At 44.2% G+C, this 14,063-nt stretch overlaps 1 protein-coding gene across 13 annotated transcripts in view; it reads left to right on the top strand.

The window, feature by feature from the left end:
* Positions 1-14,063, top strand: part of DENND1A (DENN domain containing 1A) — a 598,491-nt gene that overhangs the window by 453,608 nt on the left and 130,820 nt on the right. The window lies entirely within an intron of this gene.

The following is a 14,063-nucleotide window of genomic DNA, read 5'->3' as shown; positions in this document are numbered from 1 at the left end:
TTGCTGAAGACAAATGTGTGCATAAGCAAATGTGGTGAAGAAAGCTGATGGTGCCTGGCTATCAAACGATATAGTGTCTGGGGTCTCAAAGGCTTGAAGGTAAACAAGGAGCCATGTAGCTGAGAGGCAACAAAGCCCATATGGAAGAAGCACACCAGCCTGTGCAATCATAAGGTGTCGAAGGGATGAGGTATCAGGCATCAAAGAACAAAAAAATCATGTCATTGTGAATGAGGGAGAGTGCAGAGTAGGGACCCAGTTGTCCGTCTGTAGGCAACTGGACATCCCCTTACAGAAGGGTCACGGGGAGGAGACAAGCCAGTCAGGGTGCATTGTAGCAACGATGAAACATACAACTTTCCTCTAGTTTCTAAATGCTTCCTCCCCGTCCCACTATCATGATCCCAATTCTACCTTACAAATCTGGCTAAACCAGAGAATGTACACTGGTACAGAGAGGAACTTGAAACACAGGGAATCCATGACAGATGATCCCTTCTGGACCAGTGGTGAGAGTGGCAATACCAGAAGGGTGGAGGGGAGTTGGGATAGAAAGGGGGAACCGATTACAGGGATCTGCATATACCATCTTCCCCGGGGGACGGACAACAGAAAAGTGGGTGAAGGATCAGACAGTGTAAGATATGACAAAATAATAATTTATAAGTTGTCAAGGGTTCAGGAGAGAGGGAGGAGGAGGGAAATGAGGAGCTGATGCCAGGGGCTTAAGTGGAGAGCAAATGTTTTGAGAACGATGAGGGCAATGAATGTACAAATGTGCTTTACACAATTGATGTATGTATGGATTGTGATAAGGGTTGTATGAGCCCCCAATAAAATGATTTTTAAAAAACAGAAACACAGTGTCAGCAAAGCTAAGGAGGTGAGTGTTTAATAAACAATTGCTATGCGTTAGATTCAACTGGATGGCAGTGGATTTGGAGAGGTTCGAGCCGTTTTAATGGAGGTGTTACAGAGGTAAACTCTAGATTGTAAACTAGAGGTAAACTGTGGTTGCCAGATGACACTGTAGTGCTCAGGGGAAATTTGACGATTTTAAATGTATGTGTGTGTTGATTCAACAAGAAACCTGAGCACATTGAAATGTTGATGTGATAGAACCTGATTCCTGAACAAGAGGGGGTGGTTTGACCATGGGAAAAGAGGCCATGAAACAGCTGTTCTCAACCTGGGGGTCATGACCAAAGGGGTCATGACCCTTTCACAGATGCCGCCCAATTCATCACAGTAGTAAAATGACAGTTATGAAGTAGCAATGAAAATCATCTTATGGTTGGGGGTCACCACCACATGAGGAACTAACTGTGTTCAAGGGTCGCGGCACTAGGAAGGTTCTCAAACCACTGCCACAAGATGTGAATTGAGGGATGGTTTCCACCTGATGACTTGAGAAAGAGAACGAGTGAGTGAGTGAGTGAGTGAGTGAGTGAGTGAGTGAGTGAGTGAGTGAGTGAGTGTGTGAGTGAGTGAGTGTGTGTGTGTGTGTGTGTGTGTGTGTGTGTGTGTGTGTGTGTTGGGCATTGGTAGCAGATGTAAAAATGTCAGCAGCTTGAGGAAGCAGATGTGAATAACAAATGGTGGTTAAGTAGTAATTGAGGAAACCTGCCCTAATAGTGGGGGGTGCGGGTCTACCTGTGTGTGAGGAGGAAGTGGACTTGGTACCTGCAGCCTTGTTTTGTCTTGGTTTGGAGCCTGCTTTTAAATTATTTTCCCCTGTGGCTCCAATAGAGAAAGGTCAGGATGCCGGCTGATTAGTGTTCCGTGAGTTATTGATCAGAGAGCAAAGGATCCGGTTAAAGCAGTCTTCGCTCTGCCCTTCTGGCTTATGACATTTGCCTGCCACCTCCCTTGTCCACGAAGGCCTACTCTAAATTTTATTCCAGAAGTAGACCAGATCATCAGACCCACAGAGCTATCACTGAATGAGTTTTAATCTTCTTATTTTGTTTGCTGAAGACATATTGTAATGGTGTAGTTCACCCACTCATTCAGAGACTATTTATTGAATGTCTTTTATGTGCCGAATATTATAGCCCTTTCTCAATCTCTCTAAACCCCTATAAGAGGCCCCACAAGTGGCTCCTTTTCGATAGACATTAGGAAGTGGGTCATGTTTCCTCTGGGGTGATTATATAAGAGATCTGTCATTCCGTGCCAGGTTTACATTTGTCCCCAATCTGCTACCAGAGCCTTCATTCTTTTTCTCTCCAGCTGCATCTCCCAGTCACCCTTTCTAGCGGCATGCCACTTTTCCTGGCACAAAGGACCTGTTCTGGTGTTGCCTTATTCATCAAGCAGGAACTTTCAGGCCCTCTGCGGGAACCACCGCTTAGAAGCTCAGGCTCCTGGCCTAGAGGGCGCTAATGGCTGTCCAGTACGAGATGGGTCCCAAAGACGGATCCAGACCGTGCGATCGCATACACTGAAATGCTTCTGAGCAATTCGTTCTGATCTCTGACTTGGAGCCAGTTTTCATTTCCATGTCATCGTATGCCCAGCAGCAGAGCCATTTGCAGTGAGGCACCCATTCATTTCCTTTCTAACTCCTTTTTTTTCTTTAGAAGTAGTAGCAGGTTAACTTGATGGTCTATAGTGCCTTTCCATTTTAACTCTAATAACCTAAGAACAAGTCACAAACTTTCCAACCCATCTATTCAGCATCCCGAGTAAACACTACAGGTTTGTTTGTGTGTTTTGCTATTTAAGAAATGTAGTTACTGAAATAAACTGAGCTATACGCTTTTCTGTGTACATGTTACCATGGTGTGAAGTTGACTCATACTGCTTTAGGAGAGCCAATTTGCTAAATAGGACAGGTTTTGGTGGGGTTTTTTTAATCAGATGATTTGAGTTCAATCACTAACTTACTATGACACAAGTCACAGCGCTCTGGTCTACATCTTCTTCTACACTGGGATGAGGACTACCACCTCCCAGAGTTTTTTAGTGTAGGCCTTTACAGGATGAGGAACAGGGAGTGTTGAGCAGAGCACATGGCATGCTGTTGGGGTTTCCCACAGTAGCCTCCTTCCCATGGGTGTTACATGTATGTTGTCCATTATTGTAACATAGCCAACCAACCTTTCCATCACCTGAGAGAGGACACCCTTTACATGCCCAACCTTTCCCATTTACCCTTCACCAAATCCTTCTGTTGGGTTTGGTCAAGAGAGTTATTTAATGTGATCTCTTGAGTCCCATGTGTTTAGCAATTACATATACCTCCCATTAATGTTTTAACTCCTTGTCTCTCTCCCTTAGAGGGGAGCTTTTCGAAGGAAGAGATGGCTCCCTAGCACATAGTGGAGGCATCCTTGGAACATGTGTTCAAGACGCAGCTCAGTTATCACCCCCCCAACCAGGAGCCTTTCCACTCACTCCACATTTCATAATTATTTTCTAATGGTTCTGTCACCTCTGGACTTAAACTTCCTAGAAGGCAAGGACAGTGTCCAGAACAGCCCCCCACCCCGACCCTCACCCACCATGTAGGTGTAGTGAATGCAATGAATAGCAGTCAATTGAATTATTAAGTAAAGTTTTCACCAGCCCAGGGCTCAGGGTGTAGTATGAGCTCATTAAAAAGCAGGTGCTGTTATCATGACTGAAGAAGACAAAGACAAAGATGGGCATCCCATCATCCACTTTGGCATGAAGTGTGAGCATTGAGTGGAAGATGATTTTAGAGAAACAAAATAGCCCTTTTTTTCATTTTGGGGAGGGGAGGGGGTTACCAAGAGAGAGTCTTTTTCAAGTGTTTGCTCCATCTTGCTGCCACTTTACTATGTGTGGCTGCTGTTGCTATGGCAATTCTTTAAGCAATTGAATAGAACAGCACCGAGTTATTGCAAACCGGCTCTAATTGCTCCCGTGCACCAGGTCTGCCTACACAACCACTCTCGGCACAGCACTCCCTTGTTCAGAAGCGTATTTTCATAAATCTCTGGGCATTGTGTGGCTCCCTGGCTCTTGTGATATTGCCATCCTCGGGCAGAGGGCACAAGAAGTGGCTCTGGGTGGGGGAGAAGGGTCTGCCGATTTTCCCTGTGTGAGTGAGTAGCACAGACCCCCATGTTCAAGGGGGAGCTGGATGCAGGCACAGCAGGGCCTTGAAACCAAAGAAAACATTTGTGGGATGGGTTTATTATATGTACTTGCCATTGTTGGACAATTTAGTCATCTTTTTAAAGCCCACTGAACCGCTCCCGCACCCTCCTGCCACGAGGGCCCAGTTCATTGTGCAGTGAGAACTTCTGGTTTTAACCTGAGTGGACTCAGGAGGACTGATAGTGCAGGGAATGAAAGGGAGTTAGCATATATTGTGCCCCTCCTGTGTGTGCCAGACACTGTACTGGGCAGCTCCTACAGGTCTGTCACTGAATCCCCAAAGCCATAATGGGCAGGGCTGTGATCCTGTTCCAGATAAGGAAACTAAAGCACAAGCAATTTAGTGTGGGCTCAGGTGGAGTCCTGGGCTGCCAGCCCCGAGGTCAGCACTTCACCATCACCAGCCTCTTCTTGGGAGAAAGATGCCGGTTTCTACTGCTGCAAAGACTTGCAACCTCAGAATCCCCATGGGGCACTTCCACTCTGGCCTAGGGGGTCACTGTGAGTTGGAGTTGACTCAATGGCAGTGAGGTGTTTTGTTTTGGTGTGGTGTGGTTTGGTTTAGTTTGGGTTGGGTTGGGTTGGGTTTTTTTAAGCCCCGGCGAGTACACCACTGGACTCAGACTCCAGTTCTGACTGATTCTGGGACCTGTATTTCTTATACTAGGTCTCCCTGCATTTCCTGAAGGATGCCGGCCTTTGGGGACATCAGAAAACCAGATTGCAGTTGTCTTGTGGCACACGGTATTTAGCTAGCTCCCCTTCAACATGATTGACCCATCTTGAATCATGAAATTTAAGATTACTATGAGAACAATTTCATCCTATTGCTATTATTGAGCACTGGCAATATAACAAGCTCCTAGCTAAGCACCACATATGGGTAGCTCATTAGAGATATATATATATATGTAATCTTTGAATTCGGTATCATTTTCATTCAAGCCCACAGAAGGTAAGTGCCTGGCCCAAGGGTAACACCTAGAGCTAAACGAGCCAAAATGTGATCCACGTCTGATTTCAAAGCTATGGGGCTTAATGCACTAAACACATTTAAGATCTGCCTTGTGAATATTTCGAGAAACCTAATAGCCAATGGACAATTGTTTTCATCCTCTTTAGCTATTTATAAAATTAAGTTTACAGCGCACTGGTAGCTAAAGGCACAAATGTAGCATAGCATTGGCGTGTGGTGGGACTTGCTGAAACCTCCCTGCCGAGCTGCCGTTTCAGAAGCTGCCTCGGCGTCGGGATTGGCACTGACAGCAAGAACATGGGCTTCCACAGCCCGGCCCTGCAGTGCACGAAGATGGGAAAGTTGTTTGAGTTGGATTTTTTCATTTGTTTGGGTTTCTTTCTCTCCCTCTTTTTTGTCTTCTTTGTATCTTAAATAAAAGGCTAACAAGGAACCAAACTCTGAATGCTTTGCTCATTAAAAGATGGTCTGAAACCTACTCGATGACAAAATGCTGTCCCCGTTGAAAAAATGCTGTCCCCGTTGAAATTCACCACTGGCCTGCCTCTCTGCCTCCTTTATTCACTGCACTAGTGGTGGGGACAGAGTGTGTACCAGGAAGCTTTCAGCTGCAGGTCACAGAAATGGGCTGATGTAATACGGCCTTCTTATGGGGCATGGGAAGGTCAGCGGTAGAAGCTCCGTGGTTGCTTCATTGAACAGCAAGGGCTATGGCAAGGAGTCCATCTTTTCCCTGGTGAAGTGGCCAGCGTCAGCCTATTCCTGGGCCCGCTGGGACAGCTTCCCTCCAGGTCTCACGATGGCTATAGGACTTCCAGGCCTTGATGGTTCAGCCGCGTGGGACCCCCAGGTGTGCAGAGTAGAACTGCTCTCTCCAGTTTTCCAGGCTGTGCCCTTTCCAAAGCAGATCACCAGGTGGCTTGGGGTGCTTTCGAACAGCCGATCTTTCACCTAGTAGCCAGGCACTTAAGCACACTTGTGCCACCTCACAGTGCAGTACCCAAATGTAGCAAAAATGTTTCTCCTCCTGTGTCTCTGGAAATTCAGCAAACCTTCCTTGGAAACTCTTCTAGTGACGTCTCATGTGTCATTAAGCAAAATCAAGTCATGTGAAATTCCCTGAACAAATCACTAGCAAGGACATGAGACTCCCAGGATCCGGGCTTAGACCTGAGGATCTTCTCTCAGACTCTGAGGAGGAGACCTGAAACTATTGCCTTGCAGGAGTGCTTGGAACATGAACAAGGTAGGGAACTGAACTTGAGTAGGCAGCCAACAGTGCTGACTAAAACCAGATGATCGATCGATCGATCCCTGTGCTCTTGGGGATCGTGTGCTTATATTCTAGTGATAGAGAGTACACAAGCAAACAAGCAAATGTATCATTTAAGATGTTTCCGCAAACGGGTTCAGTGAGCCTTCTCCAGCTAGAGTGTTCAGCGAGTAGCCCAGTGTCTAAGAAGTCAAGGACAAGAACTAGGCCACCTTGCTGAGCTAGAGAAGAGAGCTCCAGGGCAGCAGCACGGTACCTCGGAGGCAGTGAAGGAATTTGGGGGTTGAAGAGATGGAGGCAATGAAGTAAGTTACAGAGGGAGGGAGGAAGGGCCAGATGATCCAGGTCCTGTGGTCCATGGAAGGAAGTTTGGGTTTTATTCTCAGTGCAGTAGGAAGCCCGTGAACTTTATGCTTTAAAACACTCCTGTGAGTTCAGGAGGGAGGCCAGTAGAAGGCAGGAGAGCAAGTCTGTGGTTGCCCAGGCAGGAGGTGGAGGTGGCGAGTCTCACAGAAAGACCTCTTTGGAGATGGGATAATAAGACTTGCTGAGCAGCATTCAAGATGCATTCCCGGGACCTCTCTTTTTAGTCTTCTCTGCCCTCCTATGATAGCCAGTTTTTATGAATAATAAGGAAGTTCCCAGAACTGTCCTGCTCTCAGTCACAGCTGTCAGAGTATTCGGAAGAGACGAATCCAGAGTAAGGAAGAGGAGCAGGGGGGACTGGAGGGTAGGCAGGCAGGACTAACTCAATTCGCATTGCACTGGGATTGTTTTTCCTAGCTGGAGCTTGTGTTTCTGAGGGTGATATTTTGAGAACTGCTGTCTCCGTGGGAATATCTCAGTTGTATGCGGCAGGCCATCTCTGCATCTACATTTTCTTGTTTAACACATGGCTGTCTTTATAATGAGGCCTTCTTTATATGGGGTTATCAGCGTAGCTCTGAATCTATTTTACAACTAAATTAACGATATCCAGGAAACATTTATTTGGCTCCCTTTCTATTTATAATACTGTTATCAACTAATTGCCTTTGAATGTTCCCACTTACAGGGGCCTTTGTGCTCGTTAAAATCCATCCATGGAGGTGAGTCCCTAATGCCACGAAAGGGTACCCAGTCATTTTTGAAGTTTCTCTTCTCGTAGGAATAACAGGAGCGATCATCAAAATTTACACCAGGGAAAGGGCCAGGTTGAGACAGCATCTTAAAAAACAATAGCATGTATTCTTTTTCCCCCTGATTATAAAAGTAGTACGTGTTCATTGTGGTAACTTTCATTGTAGCACCAAAGCCTCGGGTGTTCCTTTCCAAATGTTTCTATACCTTTGCACATAATTGAGCTCAAACGGTTAATAACAGTTGCTTCTTTTCTTTCTCATGTAGTCCTTATCATACAGGTTTTCCCTCACGCCATAACAAATTGTCTGTAAATAATCAGTTGCAGATAGCTATACAGTTTCTGTGCTCAGATGTGGCATAATTTACTTTGCCCCAAGTGAGAGCAATTCAGATTTTTTGCTGTTGCTATTTAGAGATAAACAATTTAATGCAAAAAGATTCATGGACATTTCGGGGGTTCTCCTGAAGCTAAATTTCTAGGAATTCCCAGGCGAGATAAAAGGCTCGCATAATTTTAAGGTTCTTGATACATTTTCCAAATGCCTTTTCCTAACGGCTTTGCTGACGTCCAGTCCTGCTGGCGTTCCTTTTACAGGCACCCTGGGCTCAAATCAAGTCGTTTTTGTTTTTAATCTTTGTTAACATAATAGTGAAAAACTTAAAAATGTAATTGTTCTACATGTTATTTCCCTGGTTATGAGTAATAATAAACTTGTTTTTAGGTTTATAAGCCAGGCATTTCTTTTTCTCTTGTGAACCCTGACTTTTGCCCATGTAACTGCTAGGCTCTCAGTGTTTTTGTTTTTTTATTGGCAGGAGCTTTTTATACTGTTAAGCCCCTGACATATTTGTAGCTTATAACTTTTTCTCAATCAGGACTGTCATTGTGTTGTTTTCATTAGAAAGCTTTCTAAATCTACACAAAAGTGTGTAGTATCGTCCTCCCAGGTACACAGCTTCAGTGCCATTCACATTGTGTCATTGGTTCCATGTGTTTCCTACGTCCCTCCTCATGTATTTTATTTTGCTGGAGTATCTTAAGCTAAATCAGTTATTGTTTCATTGTAGCTTTTTTTCACCCTGGTATTAGTAAGCCTCTTTTTTTAAAAAGAAATCTATTGAAAAAGCTGAAAGAATAATAATACAGAAAATATCTCCCTTTGCCTAAATTCATTAATGATAATTAATGATTGGTTAATTAAAATAACATATCATCATGTGTTGATAAGTTGGTCATGTTTTGCACTTGCATGAAATGTGTGTAATACATTGATGTGTGCATGCATGTATACCCACAAATACACACACATTGCACTTCCTTTAGTTTGAATTTTGGTTCGTTTTCTTGCTGAATCATTTGAAAGTAAATTGGATAGGTACCAGGACCCTTCACTCTTTACACCTGCCAGCCTATGTTACCTAAGAATCAGCATTCTCTTATATATCAAGAAATTAGACATTGATAAAATAAACTTATGTACAAGTTATATTCCATTTTCCCAGTCCCTTCCAAGGTATATTTTGTAACTGGCTTTTATTATTATTATTAAATCATTTTATCGGGGCTCGTACAACTCTCATCACATCCATACATCCATCCATTGTGTCAAGCACATTTGTACATTTGTTGCCTCATCATTCTCAAAACATTTGCTGTCTACTTGAGCCCTAGATATCAGCTCTTCATTTTTCCCCCTTTCTCCCCGCTCCCCGTTCCCCTGTAGCTGCCTTTCTTAATGTAGCTGAGTCAAAAGCCAAACATTGTAATTTGGTATTAGATATCTTTAGGACTCTTTAAGTCGAGACTGAGCTCCTGGCCTTTTGTTTTGTTTTGGTCTTTCGTGACATTGACTTTGAAGAGTTCAGGGTGGTTGTCTGACAGACTGGTCCACATCTGAATGATCTGACTGTCAATTCCTGACCAGAGTCACCATAACAAGATTCCTCCGGCTCATTGTCTGCATCAGCTGCCTTCCATCTGGATTCAGTCCCTTCTTCACTGAGCCTCGGGTCCCTTTATTGGGGGTTTAAACAGTTTTCTGGATACTAAGGGTACTTACTGTTACTGGACAGTTACTGCTTCTCCATCTTTTCAGTGGGCAGAGTGAAGAGATAATATTTTTTAAAGAAAGAATGAGTTCATACTGATAGTTTCCTAATTAACATTTCAGAAATTTTGCTTTTCAAAGTTTATACTTGTATCTATATTCTTTTAGCCAGAAAATCTTAGTTGATAGAAATGCTAATATATTTGATTACTTGTTTCATCATATAATAGTTTTAAATTTAAAAAATCTATTTTACTGCTGACAATAATTCTCAAGTGAAATTTGTGGTGTTTGTTTTTGTTCTTAAAGGACACACTATGATGCTGTCCATTCAGGATATTAACTGTAGGTTCAGTTATAATCACTTGTGTTTCTGAATTTTCTTACTGATCTATAATTAAGTTCATTTGTTTCAGTATCTTTGTTAATTTATAGGAATTTTTTGCATTTTAATTTTTTGATCTTGTGAGCCTTTATGACTTCAAAGTAAAAATGTATAACAAAATTCATACAGATAATTCATGCTTTCAACCCAATTCCTTCTACTTTGATTCTTCCTTCCCTTATAAGCCCTCTTCCTTTTATTCACTTAAAACATGTAGGAAATCAATTCTTAACAGGAGGACTGGTAGGGCATGACCAAGGGTAATGTAACTGAGAGGAATTATTGAAACCCAAATGAAGACTGAACATGATATTGGGACAAGAGGAAAGTAAAAGGAAATAGAGGAAAGAGCTAGGAGGCAAAGAGCATTTATAGAGGTCTAAATAAAGGAATTTACATATGTAAATATATATGAGGATTTAGAAATAGATCTATGTGCATATGTGTATAGGTTTAGTATTAAGGTAGCAGAAGGACGTTGGACCTCCACTCAAGTACTCCCTCAATGCAAGACCACTTTGTTCTATTAAACTGGCATTCCATGATACTCACCTTCCTGATGCAATCACTGAAGACAAAGCAGGTGCATAAAAAAATGTGGTGAAGAAAGCTGATGGTGCCTAGCTGTCCAAAGAAATAGCATCTGGGGTCTTAAAGGCTTGAAGATAAACAAGTGGCCATCTAGCTGAGAAGCAACAAAACCCACATGGAAGAAGCACACCAGCCTGCGTGATCACGAGGTGCTGAAGGGATCAGTTATCAGGCATCAAAGAACAAAAAATATATATCATTGTGAATGAAGGGGAGTGCAGAGTGGAGACCCAAAGCCCATCTGTAGGCACCCCTAGGGCTCCTCACAGCTGTAGAAGACTCCACAAAAGAGTAAAAACCAAGCCCCTGGCCATCCCGTCCTTTCAGTGCATAGTGACCCCATTGAATAGCGTCCTCCACTGGGTTTCTGAGGCGGTCGTTGTTCTGGAAAAGGACTGCTTCATCTTTCTCCCAGAGCAGCTCTTAGCAGCCGAGCGCTTCACCATGGGTCCTTTACAGTGGACACAGCATAGTTTATGAACACACCCACTGCTGTCCAGTTAATCCTGATTCATAATGACCCTATAAGAAAAGTAGATCTGCCCCTTTGAGTGAGTCGCCAAGGTTGTAAATCTTTACAAGAGCAGAAACGTCTCATATTTCTCCTGCAGAGTGATGGTGGTTTCGAACTGCAGAACTTGCAGTTCCCACTACATTACCAAAGCTCCTTGATTTTCAATTAGTTCTCTTTTTATAAAGTAACATCACAAAGACATTGCTTTTAGTAGTGTCGAATGTATATAATTTTGTGTTTCTTTAATGCAACTTTGGGATAGAGTCTTAGGAATAAGATGTCTTACTCAAAGGGTAATTGCAAATATAGTTTTGCTAAATATTGCTGAATCCCACCCCCCACCATAAGGATGTATCATTTTTCCTTCCTATGTTGTTATCCCACTTTCTCCAATCATATATGTTGCCAAACTTATGGATAATTGCCAATCTGTTGGATAAGAAATTCTGTCTTGGTTAAATTTTAATTCAGATCATTATTATTACAAGTGAGGTCAAATTGATATTTTTATATGAAGGATAATTTTATGTCTTTCAGTGTAAGCAGTGTGGCTTTTTCTTGATAAGTTTTAGGAACTGTATACATTCCCTGACTAAGCCCATTGTCTATGGTAGAGGTTGCAAACAATTTCCAAGACTGAGAATCTTTGAAATGGTTGTTGACATTTACTTTCTTGAGTTCCATGATTTATAGCATCTTTTTATAGTTTCTCACCATTTTCATCCTATAGAGAATAGTCTTTGGGAATGAATTTTGGGCAAGGCTATAGTGAGGTGGCGAGGAGGATTTTGAGTTCTCACCCAAGATCTATCTCAAACAAACATCCTTTAAGATCATGTGGAAATGATCATCAAGGATGGGTCACACTGCTCTGCACAATCATCCACCTTCTAGTTAGCATTCACCCCAGCAGTCAGTCCATGTCCACGACACAACCCTTCCTACCAGTGATCACAGAGGAGGCTCAGAAGGTTGACTTAGGAGCTAGATCAATACAGTACCAACCCAGAGCAGTACTTCCAGGTCCTAGTGCAACTGGGGCAAGTTGTCTAACCCGCCCTGGGTTAGACAGTTCTCCAATTGAAAAACATAAAGGAGATGAGCCTATTTAAATAGCACACACCTTTTTTTTTTTTTTAAGCTCTGACATCCCCTGGCCCTGGGTTTTGATTGGCTTTCTGAGGCAAAGAAAGATCTTGCCTTAGCGAATTACAGCACAGCATTTAGGTCTCTAGATCATTTTCCAGTTGCACCAGTTCTGTGGGATCTTAGCTGTCTGTTGGGATCCACTCTAAAAAACCACATTTCCTACTTGAAGTTTCCATGGATGTGAAGGTCTCGGTCGCTGACCCTTTACCATAGCTGGCCAGTTATAGAGCTGGGCTTTCAAACTAAGTCTCTGTGCAGAGCTGATTCACTTTGTGGGTGCCAGCAAGACAAGGACTGGGCTGCCCTGAGCACTGGAGTTGACAGAAACCCTGGGCGCACGCCCCAGCTCTTCCATCCAAGGTTCAGGCCAGGGCTGACACTTCACAGGGTAAGTGAAAAACTACATAATCCAAGTTCCTGGAGTCCCTTCAGATGCATGTTGCAGATGTTTGTGGCTCCTTGTCTTGTGTCCCGAGCTAGAAACATTTTTAAGTGTGGTGACATGTCTCCTTCAGGTCACCTAAATTGCACAGCAGCTCTGAGGACGGCCCACTTTCAAGCACCTCCACTTCTCCTTGTATGTCCTCGTCACAGACACCCGAAGGCAGCGCACATCTTAGCTTCCTAGTGCCACTGCGACAGAAATACCAGGCATGGGTTGCTTAGAAGAACAGAATTGTCTTTTCCCACAAGTCCAGATCCAGGGCACCAGTTCTAGGGGAGGGCTCCCTCTTTCTGGGGGCTCTGGAGGAAGATCCTTGTCTCTTTCAACTTCGTATCTCTGGGCTCCCCCCTGCCCGGTGATTTTCACCTGGCATCTGCCTTCCCTAGGATGGCCTCCCTCATCTGTCTGTGTTCCTCCTTCCAAGTCAGAAGTGAGTTGCTTTAAGACACACACTATATAGGCGTGTCTTCAAAGAACAACTCCAATCCTCTTCCAGGCACAGGATTCCAGCATGCGCTTTGAGAGTGCACGTGGCAGTCCATACCAGTATGTATCACGACCTGTGTGGTCCAGCCCAGGAAACTGAGAGGTAAAGGGATGTAGCCAAGAGCGTGTTTGAACCAAGGTTTGCTGCCTCCGACCCCACCCCTCCTTTGTCTCTTGGATGCTGCCTACAGTTCCTTTGGGTGGCCACCAAACTTAGGCAGACGCCCTCAGGCGCCAGCCCACAGATTGGGGGGCGATGGGGTGGGGTGGGGGCTTCCAGTTGCATCTGTTCCATTAGCTGTCTGGCTTTTGCTTGCTTGGGCCCCGCAGGGCTCTCTCTGTCACTGCTGCACATCTTGCCTCTGCAGCAAGGAAGGAGCACCGGAGAGCGATTCGAAGGAACTCTAGTCTCCACGGTGCTGAGAAGGACACTCACCTTTCCTCATTTGAATCTACAAGGTCCAAGCCCCAGGATGCTGTGCTTGCCCGAGATTCACATCTGTAGAGGCCTCTGAGCTTTCAAGTGAAGTGAGCCAAGTGCCAGCCCATTCACTCTTCCCCCACTCCCATGGCCAGGGGCCACGCTCCCCCTCGAAGCCAGCACAAGGCGAGGTCCTCATGGGGCCTGGCCCTCTGTGTTCACGGAGGAAAAATGAAAGTTGCTTTATTCCCCGGCCTCTTCATATCTCCCATTATGAGGAGAGGGCTCCACAGTGCGGAGCCGGAGCTGTGATATTTCTGCTTCAGCATGAGAGATTCCTATGTTTGACTAATCAATTCTTTGGCACTGACTTCCCAGCCTGCATTTTGTTCTCTTGCTTTTGATCGTCTGTTTGCCTTTTTGCCATTCTGCTGGTTCTTGTTTGGAGCTTTTATTTTCCAGACACACTTTGACCTACTCAATCCTCTGTACTCTTCTCCCGCTCTCCCTTTGTCACTTCTCGCT

The sequence above is a fragment of the Tenrec ecaudatus genome, chromosome 10 (assembly GCF_050624435.1).
Source record: "Tenrec ecaudatus isolate mTenEca1 chromosome 10, mTenEca1.hap1, whole genome shotgun sequence".
In the NCBI taxonomy this organism is placed as follows: domain Eukaryota; kingdom Metazoa; phylum Chordata; class Mammalia; order Afrosoricida; family Tenrecidae; genus Tenrec; species Tenrec ecaudatus.
This window is presented reverse-complemented; position numbering and strand designations above follow the sequence as displayed.